A 19,323-nucleotide genomic window follows, 5' to 3' on the forward strand; every position below is an offset into this window, starting at 1 on the left:
TGGCACTTGCCTCTTTTTCCAAATGACACCACATCGCATTCTCAGAACAACGCCATGAAGCAGGCATTATTCATAGCCTCCTTTGCAGACCTGACTCGTCCCCAGGTTACTTCTCCCGCCCACAGTACCGGTGACACGGCTGTAACTGACCAGGTCTCTCCCGCTCCAGAGCAGGGCTGCCCAGCATACTCTCCGCCCGCGCTTTCTGGCCCGCTCACGGCCAGCGTGACCACCGCGCTTTCCCTCCCACTGTCCGCCACGGCGTCCCCCCGTCAGATGCAGGCCGGGCCGGGCTTTCCATCCCCACACGCACCGTCCCCGCTCCTAACGGGTCTCAGCGCCACCTGCCCCCGAGACCACAAGGCCCGAACCGGGATCGCCCCACCCACCTTCCCAGGGCCGACGTCCAGGCCAGACCCGGGCACTGCAGTCCCGCCTGGACCAGAAGGTGGCCCGAGACGTACCACTTCCGACCCCGCCACGAGAACGCCGCTCTCAGCAAAGCTCCGGGCCACGCGAAGTTCCCGTCCCCACCGTGCAGATCCCGCACCTGCGAGGGCCGAAGCTCCAGTCTCTTCACACCACGAGGCCTGTGAGAGCGGAAGAGATGAGGCGGGGCCTATGTTGCACAGGCGCAGAGGAAGCCCCAGAAACCAGGAGGGCTGTGGAGGGAGAAAGACTACATTTCCCGTCGCTCCCCGCGCCCTGGGGTGTCTTGAACAGAGCAATCCATTTATTGCAGCAGAGTAGAAATACGGGGGAAATGCTTGTTCCGTGGTCCTGGGTTCTCCGAGACCCCGGATTGGGTGTTTCTCCGCACTGTGGTTCTTGGACTATCTCCATACCGGGCCTATCTGGGTGTACCAAGGCAAGCAGGTAAAGGTCATGACTGATATCAGATTCTCCAGATTGGTAGATCCTGATAGTCCCGAGAAAATATCCTCCTAATGGAATAGAATTTTCCGTCTCTGCATTAATTAACCTACTTGGCATCAAGGGGGCGTCCTTTGTGAAAGACAAATAGCGTATTTTCTCAAAAGTGAGTTCACTGGTTTAGTCATAATGGGACAGACTTCTTTTTCATTTACTGCAATTTTGAAACCAAGTAGGACGCTACAGGGCTCTTCTGGATACAAAAGCCCTTCCCTGTCCCTTGCATCTTTGTAGGAAAAAGGTTTCAGCTCCTAGACCATCGCTGAGTTCCAAAGGACAGACTCAAACAGTTACTAACCAGGGAACGGAGGGAGTGCAGAAGCAAAGAGAAGCAGTCAAGAAACAATACTGCAGCTATAAAACAGGGACCTGGTTCCTCCTCAAGGGATTATACATAAAATATCTTTGAGTTTTGCTGCAGGATCTAAAGCCCCCTCTCTGCAGGAGGATGGTAACTTCAGGTTGAGCACAATATTCCTGAAGAGCACCCAGTCACCTCATCACCAACCAAAGTAAATACCATGCAGGCTCCGACCCCAAATATGCCTATAAAACTCTTTCCTCAAAATCATCGAGGAGTTCAGGTCTTTTGAGCATGAGCCACCTGTTCATTCTCCTTGCTTGACCACTGCAGTAAATCTTTACCTGCTCCAAACATCAATGTTTTGGTCTGTTTGGCCTTACTGTGCATCAGGTACATGAACTTGCATTTGGCAATGATTTTCTATGTAAAAATGCCTGACCTTCTAACACTAAATCTAAATATGACAGTATAATGCACTGATAGCCCAACCATGTTTGTTTTATGCAAATTAGATGGCCCTCCTCATGACATAGGCCTAGCAAAATACTCAATATACTTTGCAAGTATTTTTTTCATACACCACCAATTCTGACCTGAGCAAGGCTGTTGAAAAATCATTATTCTTTCAACATTTTATGGAGTATTTCCTGTGTTCTTTAATGTATATAAATATATTTCAACATTTTGTTTTAAATTATACAAAAACACAAGATCAGTTTCATCAAAAGAGTAGTGCTTGATGGGATAATTGGAGGAAGTTCCCACTCTCCATCTCCTTCCCAAACATAACCAATGTTAATTAGCCTCAACTTTATTCAGTGCAGTACACCACACAAATACATTTTTCAGATACAAGCTTTCCTTTTTTCTACTTATTTACAGCTTATTTTGACCCTTAATTAAAATGTAATCATATCATCAGGTCAAACTATTTAGAACTACATTGCTGGGCTGCACCCTGCATGCCTGCAAGAAAAGATATCTTTACAAAAGTGAAATAGTGACATTATCCTGTCTGCCACTAATATAATCCTGCCCACTATATATCCTCTCTCTTCTTTAAATCTCTTATGCAGGTTAATACTTTTCTTCATATAGACTTACATATAGGTAAACATTTATTAAGTTCTTTCAATTTGAATCCTATTACAGTAAATAAAACACTCTCACATATGGTGTAACAAGTATTTATTTGCACATAGGAGAGATGCTTGTTTTGATATATTAACAATATTTTCTCCTTCATCCTCTAATTTATTTTTTAACTAATTTTAATATTAATAGTCTTTGATTTTCATGCACAAAATGACAAGTTACTCATTTTCAATTTTATCATAATTTGTCCTCTATTATGGGCTGAATTGTGCCCATCTTCCAAATTAATATGTTGAAGCCCTAAGCCTGAGTACCCTACTATGTAACTATATTCAGAGTTAGGGCCTTCAGAGAAGTAATTAAGTTAAAATGAGGCTGTTAAGGTAAGCTCTAATCCAATCCAACTGGTGTTCTTATAAGAAGCTTTGGATACACAAGGAATGCATACCTACAGAAGAAAGACCATATGAAGACACAATAAGAGGGCAACACTAAAAAAGTCCCAGAGATCTAAAGCACAATATAGTGAATACAAACAACAATATTGTATTGTAATCGTCAAACTTGCTAAGAGACTAGATCTTAATTATTCCAATCACCAAAAAAAAAAAAGATAATCATGTAACATGATCAAGGTGCTGATTGTCCCTACAACAGCAATCATACTACAATACATAAACCTATCAAATCAACATGTTTTACAACTTAAATTTACATAATGTTATATGTCAAATATATTTCAGTTTAAAAAAGGAGACAACCACCTGCAAGCCAAGGAGAGATTCTACAGAAGACACCAAAATTAAGGACACCTTGATTATGAACTTCTGGACTCTCTAACTGTAAGAAAATATATTTCTGTTGCTTGAGCCCTTAGTCTGCACCATTTTGTTATGGCAGGCCTAGCAAACTAATACACCTCTCTAATGAAGTAAAAGTAATAAGCACAAAAAGGCTGGTGGAGCTTTATTAAATAAGTCATAATTGAATTTAAGTAAAGATTACTAATGGAGATAAAGTACATATACATCTCATCTCATATATTATATATATTATATATGAAATATCTTTTCTGTGTATTCATAAAACCTGCTGTGTGACACCTATTATTCTAGATGCTGTGTTGACAGTAGGGGAAAAGAAATAAAAATCCCTTTACTCTGCTCTTGGTTTTCTGTTCAGGATTAGTCTATTAGTTGGAGTCACAGCAAGCGAGCAAGAGAGTATGGCACTAACCTGGGAGAAAGTCCTGACCAAATTGTTGCTGCTCCCTTAGGTTGAGGTGCTTGATCATGGCTGGCCCTTTGTTCAGGACAAGATAGTCCAAAGAAGAGCCTTGCTCTCATCTCACTTAACAAACCTTAATGGCAAAACACAAAAAGATCAAACAGTTTACAAATAACATAAATACATCTCAGAACCAAGCTCAAGAATATTTTTTTGACTACAAAATATCCACCACCCAACGAGTCTCTAATCCAATTAAAAATGATCAGATTTGTAAAGATTCAAGAAAATGGGATCCATGCGGAGCAAAATAAACCAATTAAAATTGTTGCTAATCATATACGGGTGTTAGAATTAGGAGAAGGGTTTTAAAACAGTTATTGTCACTGTATTCTGTACATTCAAAAAGTTAAGTAGAGGCATGGGAGATAAAAGATTCAAACTGAACTTCTAGATGTAGATGAAAACTACAATGCTTGATATAAAAATACAATTGATGGGATCAACAGCACATTATGAATTTCTAGGGAAAAGACATAAGAAAAAAAAAAGAAAAAAATTAACAATGAACAGCAAATGGTAGAAAAACTTCAAGTGACCAGGTAAATATGCAATTGGAGTTCCTGTAGGAGTGTGAGGGATATGGGAGAGAAAATTTAAAGAAATAATGCTTGAAAACTTTTCAAACTGTAAATCCATACATCCATGAAGTTTATGTCAAGCATAAGAAACATAAAGCTACACCAAAGTACATCATAATCAAATTGCTCAAAACCAGTGATAAATATAAAATATTAAAAGCAGCTGGAGGCTTCCCTGGTGCCACAGCGGTTAAGAATCCACCTGCCAATGCAGGGGACATGGGCTTGATCCCCAGTCCAGGAAGATCCCACATGCCGCGGAGCAACTAAGCCTGTGTGCCACAACTACTGAGCCTGCGCTGTAGAGCCCGTGAGCCACAACTACTGAGCCCACAGTGCTGCAGCTACTGAAGCCCACGTGCCTAGAGCCTGTGCTCTGCAGCAAAAGAAGCCACCACAACAAGAAGCCTGTGCACCGCAATGAAGAGTAGCCCCTCCTTGCCACAGCTAGAGAAAGCCTGTGCACAGCCACAAAGACCCAACGCAGCCAAAAAAAAAATAAAATAAATTAATTTTTTTAAAAAGCTTTAAAAAATAAAAGCAGCTGGAGAAAAAAATAATCTGTATAAGGAAGCTAAGATAAAGATGACAAATTTCTTGTCAGAAACAAAGCAAGAAGAAAAAAGAAAGAAAAGAAAGAAAGAAAGGGACCAAAAAAAAAAACCTGTCAACTTGGCAGTTGGGGAGAACAGCAAAATCTTTCAAAATGATGAAAAAATAAAGTTTTTTAAAAATACCTCTTGGGGCTTCCCTGGTGGTGCAGTGGTTGAGAATCTGCCTGCCAATGCAGGGGACACGGGTTCGAGCACTGGTCTGGGAGGATCCCACATGCCGCAGAGCAACTAGGCCCGTGAGCCACAACTACTGAGGCTGCGCGTCTGGAGCCTGTGCTCCTCAACAAGAGAGGCTGTGATAGTGAGAGGCCTGCACACCGTGATGAAGAGTGGCCCCCGCTTGCCACAACTAGAGAAAGCCCTCACACAGAAACGAAGACCCAACACAGCCATAAATAAATAAATAAAATTAAAAAGAAATACCTCTTGATTTTATTTTTTAAAGAATTTGTGTTTCATTTGTATTTGCTTTTTGAATTTAATCACAGCTACTCTCAGGGGCCCTTTTTCCTGAAAATTATTAGTTAGAAAGTAGGGTGAAACCAAATCACAGATTAGACATCCCTCTGTAAAAAATAACAATTAAAATAATCATTTTATCTGAGTATTCTGACAAACTTCAGGGAAAGAACCTGACATAGGATTTAGTCACCTCCATATATCTGTACAACCACTCAAGACTATAAGAGTGTTGCACCCTCAGGGAGCTTTCAAGGAAAAGAAGGGGGTAACCTAAACTAGAATTATCAGGGCAGAACCTAAATTTCAAAATAGGTCCATATAACCCCATATTCTTTTCATCCTGATCATTATGCAGGAGGTGCGTGGAGGAAATTAATCCTTTCTGAAGAGAGCTGAAATCAGTGACCAAACTGCTTTACTAAGGTTAATTTTTTAAGACCTGCAGATCTTAGATTTGCATTCTCTGGAGAACTAGATTATTGGTGGACCCATATAATAAATTACATAGCTCCAAGGAGAAGCTAGAGTGAGACTCATTAAAAAATTAGTTATTTAAAACATCAAGTTATTTAAAACATCAAGTGTACCTATGTATGCATTATGTGAGTCCCAGATGAAGAAGAGAGAAAAGAGCAGAGAGATTACTTGAAGGATGAGGGCCAAAAATCTCCCAAATTAGAGAAAAGGAGGTATGTACAAATTTAAGAAACTCAATCATCTACCAAGAGGATAAACCCAAAGAGGCCCACACTGAGATACATTAAAATTAAACTGTTGAAAGACAAAGAAAAAGAGAGAATCTTGAAAGTAGTAGGAAAAAAGTGACTTGTCACAAACAAGATATCCATCCTCATTAAGATTATCAACCAATTTCTCAGCAGAAATCTTGGAGGCCAGAAGGCATTGGATGCTATATAGAAAGTATTGAAAGGGGAAAAAATCTTATCAACTGATAATTTTATATCTAATTGAGAGTTTTATATCCAGAAAAAAATGTCTTTATAAATGTGTAAGATATTAACATATTCCCTGTTAAACAAAAGCTGAGGGAATTCATGATCACTAGACTACCCTAAAAAATGCTGATGGGACTCCTCCAGATTATAATGAAAGGACACTAGGGAGTAATTTGAAACCATATGAACGTATAACAATCTCCAGTAAAGGTATACCCATGAGAAAATTTTTAAAAATTATAATTTTGTTTATAACTTTACTTTGTATTTTCTACAGGATTTAAAAGAAAAATGCATGAATGTTATTATAAAACTGTGCTAATGAGTACAGAAAATATAAAGATGTAACTTTTGACATCAGTAACATAAAGTGCAGGGAGATGGAATTATAAAGGGGTAGTTTTGTGTGCAGTTACATTTATATTGTTTCAATTCAAAATAGAGAACTATAACTTTAGGATGTTATCTGTAACCCTTATGGTAGCCACAAAGAAAATATCTGTAAAAGGAGTTAGAAGGCAGCTGACACATGTGACTACAAATAATTAACTAAACACAAGGGAAGGTAGTCATAGACAAAATGAGTTACCACAAAAAGCCATAAGAATTACAGAAAACAAATAATTACTTTATTTATGGAAAAATAACAAAAGAATTATTTCTTAACAGTAATTAAATATAAGTGGATTAAAATTCTGAAGCACAAGGCATAGTTTTGCACAGCTGATGTTTACAAAAAGGATATACTATATACAGCAGACTCACTTTAGATCTAAGGACACACATAAGTTAAAAGTGAAAGGATGGAAAAGATATCCTATGCAAATAGTAACCAAAAGAGCTGCATGGCTATATATTAATATCAGACAAAATAGATGTTAAATCTAAAACTGGTAAAAGAGAAAAATAAGAACATTATGTATCGGTAAAAGAAATATTTCACTGAGAATATATAATAACTATAGATATGTACACAACAAACCTCAGAGCTCCAAAGTATACAAGGCAAGTGTCGACAAAATTGAAGGGAGATATAGACACGTCCACAGTTAGAGAGCAAGATTTCAATATCCCATATTCAATAGTAGAATAACCAGCCCAAGGATCAATAAGGAAATAGAAAATTTGAACAACAATATAAAACAATTAGACCTAAAAGATATATACAGAACACTCCACCCAGAAAGCCCAGAACACACACTTTTCTTCAAGTGCATATTGAACATTTTGTATGATACATCATATGTTAGCTTACAAAAAGAACCCCCCCCAAAAAGCAAAGAAAGCCTTTGTGAACTATAGGAAACCATTACAAGTAATAATCTATGCATAACTGTGGTCCCAGAGGATGAGACAAAGAAAGGGGTAGAAAGTATATTTAAGGAAATAATGGCTGAGAACTTTCCATCTCTGCAGAGAGATTTGGACATCCAAGTTTACAAAGCTCGTAAGTCCCCAAACAGATCCAACCCAGAGGGATCCTTTCCAACAAGCATTGTGATAAAACTGCCTAAAATCAAAGGTAAAGAGAAAGTTTTAAAAGCAACAAGGGAAAAAAAAGCATCACATGCAGTGGAAACCACCCCCCCATAAAACTATCAGCAGATACCTCAAAATAAACTTTGCAGGGTATGAGAGAGTGGGATGATAAATTCAACATGCTGAAAGAAAAAAAAATCAACCAAAAATAGTTTACCTGAAAAGTTGTCTTTCAGAAATGGAGTGATAAAGACTCTCAGACAAGGAAAATCGAATGGAGTTCACAACTGGCAGACCTACACTGCTTACATTGCCAAAGGGAGTTCCTCAGGGTTAAATGAAAAAACACTAAGAACATTAAAACAAAAAATACAAAACACATTGGTAAGGCAAGTATATAGTGAAATAGGATTACAACAATGCATAAATATGATGGTGTGTTAATTAATCATACAAATGTTAAAGGACAGAAGCATTAAAAATAACTACACTTACACACTAATTTGCTACAGCTAAACAATATAAAAATACATAAACTGTGACCTCAAATCATAAACTGTTGGGAGAAGGGAGTAAAAGGGTAGAATTTTGTATGTGAATAGTTAGGTTGTTGCAGCCTAAAATAGACTGTTATATGTATAAGCTGTTCATGGCTTATCAGCTTCACAGTCACCACAAAGCAAAGACCTACAGTAGATACACAAGAGAAAAAGGAAAGAAAACCAAACATTCCTCTACAGGAAATCATCAGTTCACAAAGAAAGACATCAAGAGACAAAGAAAGGAACAGGAAGACTACAAAACAGCCAGAAAAAATTAACAAGATGTCATTAGTAAGTTCTTACATATAAATAAATACTCTAAATGTAAATAGATTAACATTTCCAATTAAAGGACAGAGTGAACGAATTTTTAAAAAGACTAACTGTATTCCACCTAAAGAGATTTTTTTTTCAGCTTTCATGACAAATAAAAATGAGGAGATGGAAAAAATATATTCCATAAAAATGAAAACCAAAAATGAGCAAGGGTAGGCAGTCGCGGGCAGCCATCTCCCTTCGATGGCGGCGGAGCAGGGCCGGCTGCTGCCGCGGCCAGAAAGACGGCAGTGGTGGAGATAGTGGTAGGTGTAGCGGGGGCCTGTGACCGGGAGCCATCCTCGGGCCCAGGCACCTTGAGCCAAGGCTCACCCCCCGCCAAACGGGAGAGCAGCGAGCCCGCGAAGCAAAGGTCCCCAACACTAAGCAGCTTTATCCGGGCTGTGGTAAAGGCTGTGCATCGACTTGACCTCATCCTTTGCAACAAAACCGCTTATCAAGAAGCGTTCAAACCAGAGAACATTAGCCCGAGGAGCAAGCTGCGTGACCTCTGCGTCAAGCACCCGGTGGACTATGGGAGGAAGGCTAAGGAGCTGCTGTGGAGAAAGGTATGCTACGAAGTTATCCAGGTCATCAAGTCTAACAAAAAGCATATCCACAGCCGGAGCACCTTAGAATGTGCCTACAGGACACACCTGGTCGCTGGGATTGGCTTCTACCAGCATCTCCTTCTCTATATCCAGTCCCACTACCAGCTAGAACTGCAATGCTGCGTCGACTGGCCCCATGTCACCAACCCCCTCATAGGATGCAGGAAGCCAGTGTCTGCCTCAGAGAAGTAGATGGATTGAGCACAGACGGCATGCCACCAATGGCTAGTGTACCTGGGGGATTTGTCATGATATCAGAATGAATTAGCTGGCATAAACTCTGAGCTGCTAGCTGAGAGATTTTACTACCAAGCCCTGTCAGTGGCTCCCCAGATTGGAATGCCTTCAACCAGCTGGGCACCCTTGCAGGCAGCAAGTACTATAATGTGGAAGCCATGTATTGCTACCTGTGCTGCATCTAGTCGGAAGTGTCCTTTGAGGGGGACTATGGGAATCTCAAGCGGCTGTGTGACAAGGCAGCCAAAATGTACCACAGCTGAAGAAGTGCGAGACTAGGAAATGCTCTCCCAACAAGAAGCGATGTAAAGATATTAAGAGGTTGCTGGTGAACTTTATGTATCTGCAAAGCCTCCTGCAGCCCAAAAGTAGCTCCCTAGACTCAAAGCTGATGTCACTTTGCCAGTCAGTCCTGAAGGGCTTCAGCCTCTGTCTCTTCTACCTGCCCTCCCCACCCAACCTCAGCCTGGCCAGTGAGGATGAGAGTGGATATGATTTCCTCCCAGACCTTCTCAGCTTTCAAATGGTCGTCATCTGCCTTATGTGTGTGCACAGCTTGAAGAGAGCAGATCCAAGCAGTAGAGTGCAGCTATTGCCTTCACCCTGGCCCTCTTCTCCCACCTCGTCAGTCATGTCCACATAGGGTGGCAAGCTGAGCTGGAAGAGGGCGAGACTCCTGTCCCGGCATTCCAGAGCGATGGCACATATGAACCAGAGTCCAAGGGACCCTTGGAGAAGGAGGGTCTTGAGCCTCTTCCTGCAGCACCTCAAGAGGGCAAAGCCAGAAAGAACCAGAAGTTCTCCCACCTCTCTTGCCTCTGCCGCCCACCCACAGCTGGTGATGACAGTGACATGAGTGAAGGCTTTGACTAGGACTTGAGCCATGACTCAGTCCAGGCCAGCGAGGGCTCGGACAGTGGCTCTGACAAGAGTCTTGAAGGTGGGGGAACGGCCTTTGATGCCAAGACAGATTCAGAAATGAAGAGCCAAGAGTCCAGATCAGACCTGGAAGATAAGGAGGATGAGGAAGGGACATGGTCCCCAGCCCTGGAGCCACCTTGGGCCAGGTCAGAGGCTCCTGAATCCTTCAATGGCCCACTGGACCCCAGCAAGGCCAGCACTGCCAGCAATCTACAAGCGATGTCCACCCAGATGTTGCAGACTAAACGCTGCTTCCAACTGGCCCCCATCTTCAGCAACCTGCTCCTCCAGCCCACCACCAAAGCTCCCACATTGGCCAGCCCCAGGCCCTGTGTCAGAGGGGATGTGGACAAGCCCTCAGAGCCAGCCTCTGAAGAGGGCTGTGAGTCGGAGGGAAGTGAGTCCAACAGTGGGCGTGCCTGCTGGAATGAGCGCAGCATCCAGGAGAAGCTGCAAGTCCTCATGGCCAAAGGCCAGCTTCCTGCTGTGAAAGTCTTCCTGGACTGGCTGCAAACCAACCGCAGCCTCATCATTGTATGTGCGCAGAGCTCTCTAAGTCTGTGGAACTGCCTGTCTGTGTTGCTGAATCTGTTGCCAGCTGCTGGAGAACTCCAAGAGTCTGGCGTGGTCCTGTGTCCCAAGGTCCAGGATCTTCTTGAAGGTTGTGAACTGCCTGACCTCCCGTCTAGCCTGCTGCTCCCAGAGGACATGGCACTTCACAATCTGCCTTCCCTCCAGGCTGCCCACAGATGCTTTAACTTTGACACGGATCAGCTCTTGCTCAGCAGCTTAGAGGAGACAGTCGTGCACATCTGCTGCATCCACAGCTTTGGCCACTTCATTGCCCGCCTGCATGGCAGCATCCTACGGTTCAACCCAGAGGTCAGCATCTTTGTCAGCATCTCCCAGTCTGAGCAAGACAGCCTGCTGCAGCAGGCCCGGGCCCAGTTCCTCATGGCACAGGAGGAAGCTCAGCGGAATGGGCTAATGAGAGACATGGCCCAGCTATGACTTCAGCTTGAGGTCTCTCAGCTGGAAGGGAGCCTGCAGCAGCCCAAGGCCCGGTCAGCAATGTCTCCCTTCCTCGTCCCCAACATCCAAGCCCTCTGCCACCACCACCCTATCATCCGCCAGCTGGCCACCAGTGGCCTCTTCATTGTCATCATCCCAATGACAGTGATCGATGGCCTAGATTTGCTGAAGAAGGAACACCCAGGGGCCCAGGATGGAATCCAATACCTGGAGGCAGAGTTTAAAAAAGGGAACAGGAACATTGGCTGCCAGAAAGAGGTGGGGAAGAGCTGCAAGTGGCATAAGCTGAAGAGGCAGGATGCAGATGCCTGGATGCTCTATAAGATCCTGGACAGCTGCAAACAGCTGACTCTGGCCCAGAGGGCAGGTGAGGAGGACCTGAGTGGCATGGTGACCATCATCACAGGCCTTCCACTGGACAACCCCAGCATGCTCTCAGGCCCTATGCAGGCAGCCTTGCAGGCCACTGCACATGCCAGTGTGGATATTAAGAATGTTCTGGACTTCTACAAGCAGTGGAAGGAGATTGGCTGAGACCAACCCCCAGGCCCTGCAGTGGGCTGACTCCACAACTCTCCCGCCCTCCCTGGCAGCCAGGACCACCACCTGTAGTCACCCCACCACACGCAGACTCACGCATTGTACACAGGAAGGAAGCCCAGCTGCACACAGGCTGCAGGAAGGGCCCAGGAGCCAGCTGGGAGGGTGGGGGTTCCCCTGTTTCCAAGATAACGTCAGGAAAGCAAGGAAAGTGCTTGGAGCAGGAGAGGCCTGTGGGCCCCTAGCCAGCCTTCCTGCCTCAGCCCCCCTGCTTTCCCCAGGGGCAGGTGGTAGGCACGGGTGTCTTCGTTTCATTGGAGTAGTTCCTGGACTGCTGGGGGGAAGGGACAGCAGAAGGGGCCCTTCTTCCTCACCCAAGGCATAGGGTGGTTGGTGCCAGGAGTTTGGGCCCTCTGGCCTTGTGGGTAGAGTTGGGTAACACCAGATGTCTGGGTGGTCCTCTGCAGACCCTTCCTCTCCCCAAGGCCCACGCATCCCCCTCTCATCTCCCTTTGCAAAAGCTGGGCAGCTCTGGAGCCTTGGGGACTCTTAAGAAAGAGGGGCCTGGAGCTGCCTGCACCAATAGCAGGGCAGAGCTTAGATCCATCTTGCTGCAGGGGCTGCACATCCACTACCCCACTTCTCGTTTCTGTCTCCCTTCATCTGGCTTCCAGTGCAGGGAGCAGGCCCATGACGGCTTCAGGCAGTCAGGCCTGTATGCCAGTGAGGGCTCCTGTGCCCACCAGCCCCGTGGTCACTGCGCTTTGTGCTCTGGGCTGCTGTGCTGGGACAGAGTGGGATGCCAGTAAGAGGAGGGGGGGTGATGTTTGAGGCCATCACCTCCCTTACTCTCTAGGGAGGGGCCTATGTTCCGATGGGCAGCAGAAAGGAGACATCCCTTGAAGCTGCCCGGCCAGGGGCCCTCTGCCCTGATAGGCTTCCCTACTTTTGTCCTTCCCCAGGACTAAAGGCCTGGAGGAGCTGAGCACGGGTCTAGCTTTTGGAGTGTCGAGGTGAATGTGGGAGCAGAGATCACGAGTGGAACAGCAAGAGCAGGGCTGTGTGTGGGAGGCTTTGGCCAGGATTGCCTCAGCCCCCCCCCCTCAGGCTGCACATAGAGCTCGGACTGGAGGTTGAAGGTGGGGATCTCAGCTCTGCTGTTCCCCCCAGCCCCAGTGCTAGCCTAGCTTCCCAGGCTGTTCTCAGAGGACAGCAGGCATCCTGCCTCTTTCCTCTGAGACGGTAAGTCTGGGACAACCTGGGGGCAGTGTGATCACCCCCATTTCCAGTCCCTGGCAGAGACTGAGACTAAAGCGTCACTGAATAAAGACCCACCCCCACCTGAAACCTAAAACAAAAACAAAAACAAAACTACAAAAACAAAAATGAGCAAGGGTAGCTCTACTTATAACAGAAAAAATAGACTTTATGCCTAAAATTTAACATGAGACACAGAAAGTCATTATATAATATTGAAGGGTCAATTCAGCAAGGGATTTAACACTTGTAAATTTTATACAACTGACGTTGGCACACCTAAATATATTAAGTCAATACTAACAGATCTGAAGGGAGAAACTGGACAGCAAAACAATAATAGTATGAATTTCATTACCGCATTTTCGACAACAGATATATGATCCATACAGAAAATCAATAAAGAAAGAGCACACTTATGCTCTACTTAGACTAAATGGACCTAACAGGTATACACAGAGCATTCATTCCAGCACCGACAGAATAGACATTTTCTCAAGGATACATGAAATGTTCTCCAGGAAAAAGCATATGATAGGTTACAAAGCAAGTCTTAGCAAAATTAAAATATTTAAATCATGTTAAGTACTATTTTTTTTTTACCACAATGATATGAAACTAGAGATCAATAATAGGAGGAAACCTGGAAATGTGCACATATGTATAAATTTTTAAAACACATACTCCTGAATAACCAATGGATCAAAAAATAATAAAAAGAGATGTAAAAAACACTCTGACATACATAAAAATAGAAATACAACATGGCAAAACTAATGAAATTCAGCAAAAGTGCTCCTAACAGAGAAGTTTATAGTGAAAAATGCCTACATTAAGGATAAAAAGAGATCTCAAGTAAACAATGTAACTTTTTACATTGTTTACACTTTTTACATTGTTTACACTTAAAGTGTTTTACACTTTTTACACTCAAACCCAAGTTTAGCAGAAGAAAATTATGAAGATCAGAGCAAAAATAAGTGAAAATCAGATAAACAATAGACAAATCAACAAATGAAGAGCTAGTTTAAAAAAAATAAGGAAAATCAACAAAACTTCAGCTAAACTAACACCAGGAATAAGAGCAGACTTTGTAACTGACACCACAGAAATACAAAGGATTATAGGAGACTACTATAGGCATTTATATGCTAATAAATAGGATTACCTAGAAGAAATGGATAAATTCCAAGAAACATACAAGCTACCAAGACTGAATTAGGATGAAAGAGAAAATTTGACCAGACCTATAATGAGTAATGAGAATGACTCACTATTCAAAAATCTCCTGGGCTTCCCTGGTGGCGCGGTGGTTGGGAGTCCGCCTGCCAATGCAGGGGACACGGTTTCGTACCCCGGTCCGGGAAGATCCCACATGCCGCGGAGCGGCTGGGCCTGTGAGCCATGGCCGCTGGGCCTGCGCGTCCAGAGCCTGTGCTCCGCAACGGGAGAGGCCACGGCAGTGAGAGGCCCACGTACCGCAAAAAAAAAAAAAACAAAAAAACAAAAAACCTCCCGACAAGAAAAGCCCAGGAGCAGATGGCTTTCCAGGTGAATTCTACAAAGCATTTAAAGAAGAAGTAGTGCCAGTCTTTCCAAATTCTTCCAAAATATTGTAGAGGAGAAAACATTCCCAAACTCATTTTTTTTGAGGTCAGAATTACCCTGCTTCCAAAACCTGATAAGGACATGGCTAGAAACAAAAATCACAAACCAATATTCCTGATGAATATAGATGCAAATCATCAACAAAATACTAGTAATCCAAATCAGTCACACAATAAAAGGAACACGCACCCTGATAAAGTGGGATTTATCCCTGGATGCAAGGAAGGTACAAAATATACAAATTAATAAATGTGATACACCACTTTAATGGAAAGTTAAAAATCATATTATCATCTCAATAAATTCAGAAAAAGAATTGGACAAAATTAAAAATTATTTCATGATAAAAACTCTCAACAAGTGGACATAGAAGGAATATCCCACAAAATAATAAAGGTCATATATGACAAACCCACTGCTAACATCTTACTCCACAGAAAAAGTTTGAAATCTTTTCCCCTGGAAAAGAGAAGGATGCCACTTTCACCTGTCCTCTCAACAATGTATTGGTAGTTCTGGCCAGAGCAATTAGAAGAGAAAAAGAAGGAACAGGCATCCAAACTGGAAGGGAAGAAGTAAAATTGGCTTTTGCAGATGACATATTATTATATATGTAGAATATCTTAAGTACTCCTATGCAAAAAACATTTAGAACTAATAAACAAATTTAATGAAGTAACAAGATACAGAATATAGAAAACAATGTAGCTGCATTTCATTACACTAGGAAAAAACTATCTGAAAAAGAAATAAAGAAAATAATCCCATTACAGTTGCATCAAAAATAATAATATACTTAGGAATAAACTTAACCAAGGTGGCAAAAATCTGTACACTGAGAACTATAAGACTTTGATGAAAGAAACTGAAGAAGTCATAAATAAACAGAAAGATACATTCATGTATTGGAAGAATTGGTTTTTTAACATCTTTATTGGAGTATAATTGCTTTACAATGGTGTGTTAGTTTCTGCTTTATAACAAAGTGAATCAGCTATACATATACATATATCCCCATATCTCCTCCCTCTTGCGTCTCCCCCCCACCCTCCCTATCCCACCCCTCTAGATGGTCACAAAGCACCGAGCTGATCTCCCTGCGCTATGCATCTGCTTCCCACTAGCTATCTATTTTACATTTGGTAGCATTTATAAGTCCATGTCACTCTCTCACTTCGTCCCAACTTACCCTTCCCCCTCCCAATGTCCTCAAGTTCATGCTCTACATCTGCATCTTTATTCCTATACTGCCCCTAGGTTCTTCAGAACCTTTTTTTTTTTTTTAGATTCCATATATATGTGTTAGCATACGGTATTTGTTTTTCTCTTTCTGACTTACTTCACTGTGTATGTCAGACTCTAGGTCCATCCACCTCACTACAAATAACTCAATTTCATTTCTTTTTATGGCTGAGTAATATTCCATTGTATATATGTGCCCCATCTTCTTTATCCATTCCTAAGAATTGTTATTGTTATACTGTCCCTACAATACAAAGGCATCTATAGATTCAGTGCAACCCCTATCAAAGAGTCAATTACATTTTTCACAGAAATATAAAATTGCTAAAATTAATCTGGAACCACAACAGACCCCCAATAGACAAAGTAATCCAGAGAAATAATTTTTAAAAAGCTGGAGGCTTCACACTTTCTGATTTCAAACTCTATTAAAATGCAATACTAATCAAAACAGAATGGTACTGGCATAAAAATACACATGTAGATAATGAAACAGAATTGAGAGCACAGGAAAAAAATCTCATGTGTATATGGCTTACTAATATTTGAGAAGGGAACTGTGAATATATAATGGGGAAAAGATAGTCTCTTCAGTACATAGTATTTGAAAAAGTGGATATTTGCATGCAAAATAATGACACTGGATCCTTTTCTTAAATCACTCAAAAATTAACTTCAAATGGATTAAGACTTAAATGTAAGACCTGAAACCATAAAACTCCTCAGAGAAAATACAGGGAAAAGCTTCTTGACATTGGTCTTGGCCATGATTTTATGTGTACGACACCAAAGCACAAAGACAATAGCCAAAATAAACAAGTGGAACTACATCAAACTTCTGCACAGCTTCTACACACAACAAAGGAAATAAGAAAATGAAAGGCAACTGACAGAATGGGTGCAAATATTTGCAAGCCACATCTAATAAGGGGTTAATTCTAATATATATAAGAAACTTATACAGCTCAATATCCAATAATAACAGTGATAATGATAATAAATAAATAATCTGGTTAAAAAATGGATAAAAGACCTGGATAGACATTTTTTTCACAAAGAAGACATACAAATGGCCAACAGATACATGAAAAGTTGCTCAATGTCAGTAATCATCACTGAAATGAAAATCAAAACCTCAAAGAAATATCACCTCACACCTGGTTAGAATGGCTATTATAAAAATGACAGGAGGTAACAAGTGTTGGCAACGATGTGGAGAAAAGGGAACTTCTGTACACTGCTGGTCGGAAAGTAAATTGGTGCACCCCCTGGAAAACAGTATGAAGTTTCCCCTAAAAATTAAAAATAGAATTACCATATGATCTAGCAGTTCCTCTCTGGGTGTCCATTCTTAACAAATGAAGTCACTCTCTCAAAGAGATGTCTGCTCCTCCATGTTCTTTAAGCATTATTTACAGTAGTCAAATTATGAAAATAACCTAAGTGTCCACTGATCAATAAATGAATAAAGAAAATTATGCGTGTGTGTGTGTGTATATATATATATATATATATATATATATATATATATATATATATAATGGAATATATTTCAACCATATAAATGTCTGCCATTTGCAACAACATTGATGTACCTTGAGGGCATTATGCTAAGTGAAATAAGTCAGACAGAGAAAGATGCATATTGTAGCACCTAACTTATGCATGAAATCTAAGAAACCCTAAGTCATAGAAACAGAGAGTAGGTGGTATTTGGCAGGGAAAGGTAAGGAATATGGGTGGGAGAGGCTAAGATGGTCAAAGGGAACAAACTTCCAATCTTTAGATGAATAAGTTCTAGGGTGTAATATACAGCAATGTGACTATAGTTAACAATACTATATACTTGAAATATACTAAGAGGGTAGATGTTACAAGTTATCATCATGGAAAACAGAGGTAACTATACAGAGATAACTATGTGAGGTGATAGATATGTTAACTAAACTTATTGTGGTAATCATTTCACAATATATACATGTATCAAATCTCCACATTGTACACCTTAAAGTACACAATGTTATTTGGCAATTAAATCTCAATAATCTGCAAAAAATAGTGAACAATGTTTTCTCAGTGAAGGAATTGTTCACCACATTGTTCTATATGGAAAGAAGGGGGGGTTGTTTTTGTTTTTTGTTTGTTTGTTTGTTTCCAGAGTTTGGCTTTATTTTGCTGTATAGAGATTATTGGAGCCACTGTGAGACAGACATCATTGAAGCAGAGGCTCTGTCAAATCAATACTGTGTTGCAGCTTGGTCCGTTGAAGAAGCCACACCTGGGTTGGAAAGAAGCTTTGTGTGTTTATATATATATATATGTATATATATATATATATATATACATATATATATAATACACATACATTTATATATATATAAAATATATATATATATAAAATATATATATATATTTCTTTTAACATGACATAGCATTTTTTTAGAATTTTATTTATTTATTTTATCTTTGGCTGTGCTGGGTCTTCGTTGCTGTGCACGGGCTTCTCATTGTGCAGCACGGGCTCTAGGCATGCGGGCTTCAGTAGTTGTGGCATGCGGGCTCAGTCGTTGTGGCACGTGGGCTCTAGAGCTCAGGATCAGTAATTGTGGTGCACGGGCTTAGTTGCTCCACTGTATGTGGGATCTTCCTGGACCAGGGATCGAATCTGTGTCCCCTTCATTGGCAGATGGATTCTTAACCACTGCACCACCAGGGAAGCCCTATAGATATATTTAAACAAATATTTCTAACAAAGCTCATATGAGCTCCTATGAGGACTGTATTATTTTAAAGAATAAATGGGTTCATCAGCTCAATCCATATATAAATTGCTGTTTAAATACACATATATATAAATGTTTCACAGTACTACTTTCATGTGAATTTGAAAAAATATTTCAGTAAATGATTGTCCATCCAATTGTCTGCATTTAAATCACTATTAAAGACACGTGTGAAAAAATTTTATGTAACATTACTAGTGTGCAAATTTTAGAACAGCATTATTTCAATGAATATTTGCCACATTGGTCTGCATGGTAAACATTAGAGACAAATGTTATAAACATGTTTCTAAAAGGGCCACTTTGTCGAGAAGGTGTGAGAAGGTTATTTCAGTGAATGAATGTGTTTGCCACACTGGACTGCCTATATGTGCATTGTTTAAGTGCACATTTACAAAAGATGCTTCTTACAGTATTTCCTCTGTGAGAAGTTGAGAATAAAGTTACTTCAGTGAATGACTGTGTTCCCCATTTGTAATGATTATAAAAGAGTGTGTTTAAAGAGCCATGTATAAAAGATGTAT

At 41.3% G+C, this 19,323-nt stretch overlaps 1 protein-coding gene and 1 pseudogene across 2 annotated transcripts in view; one reads left to right on the forward strand and one right to left on the reverse strand.

Moving 5' to 3' along the window:
- The window catches only part of LOC309964597 (uncharacterized protein), a gene marked incomplete at its 3' end in the record, with an annotated part of 35,465 nt that extends 34,885 nt beyond the window's left edge, over window positions 1–580 (reverse strand). The window contains exon 1 of the mRNA XM_082843709.1: window positions 465–580. The remainder of the gene's footprint in view (window positions 1–464) is intronic.
- On the forward strand, window positions 55–11,903 carry LOC309964598 (nonsense-mediated mRNA decay factor SMG5-like; annotated as a pseudogene). The gene is made up of 2 exons: window positions 55–592; window positions 8,746–11,903. The product of its transcript is annotated as a nonsense-mediated mRNA decay factor SMG5-like (transcript).
- The last annotated feature ends 7,420 nt before the right edge of the window (window positions 11,904–19,323 follow it).

This window comes from Leucopleurus acutus (genome assembly GCF_964270905.1).
Source record: "Leucopleurus acutus genome assembly, chromosome: 7".
Lineage (NCBI taxonomy): Eukaryota > Metazoa > Chordata > Mammalia > Artiodactyla > Delphinidae > Leucopleurus > Leucopleurus acutus.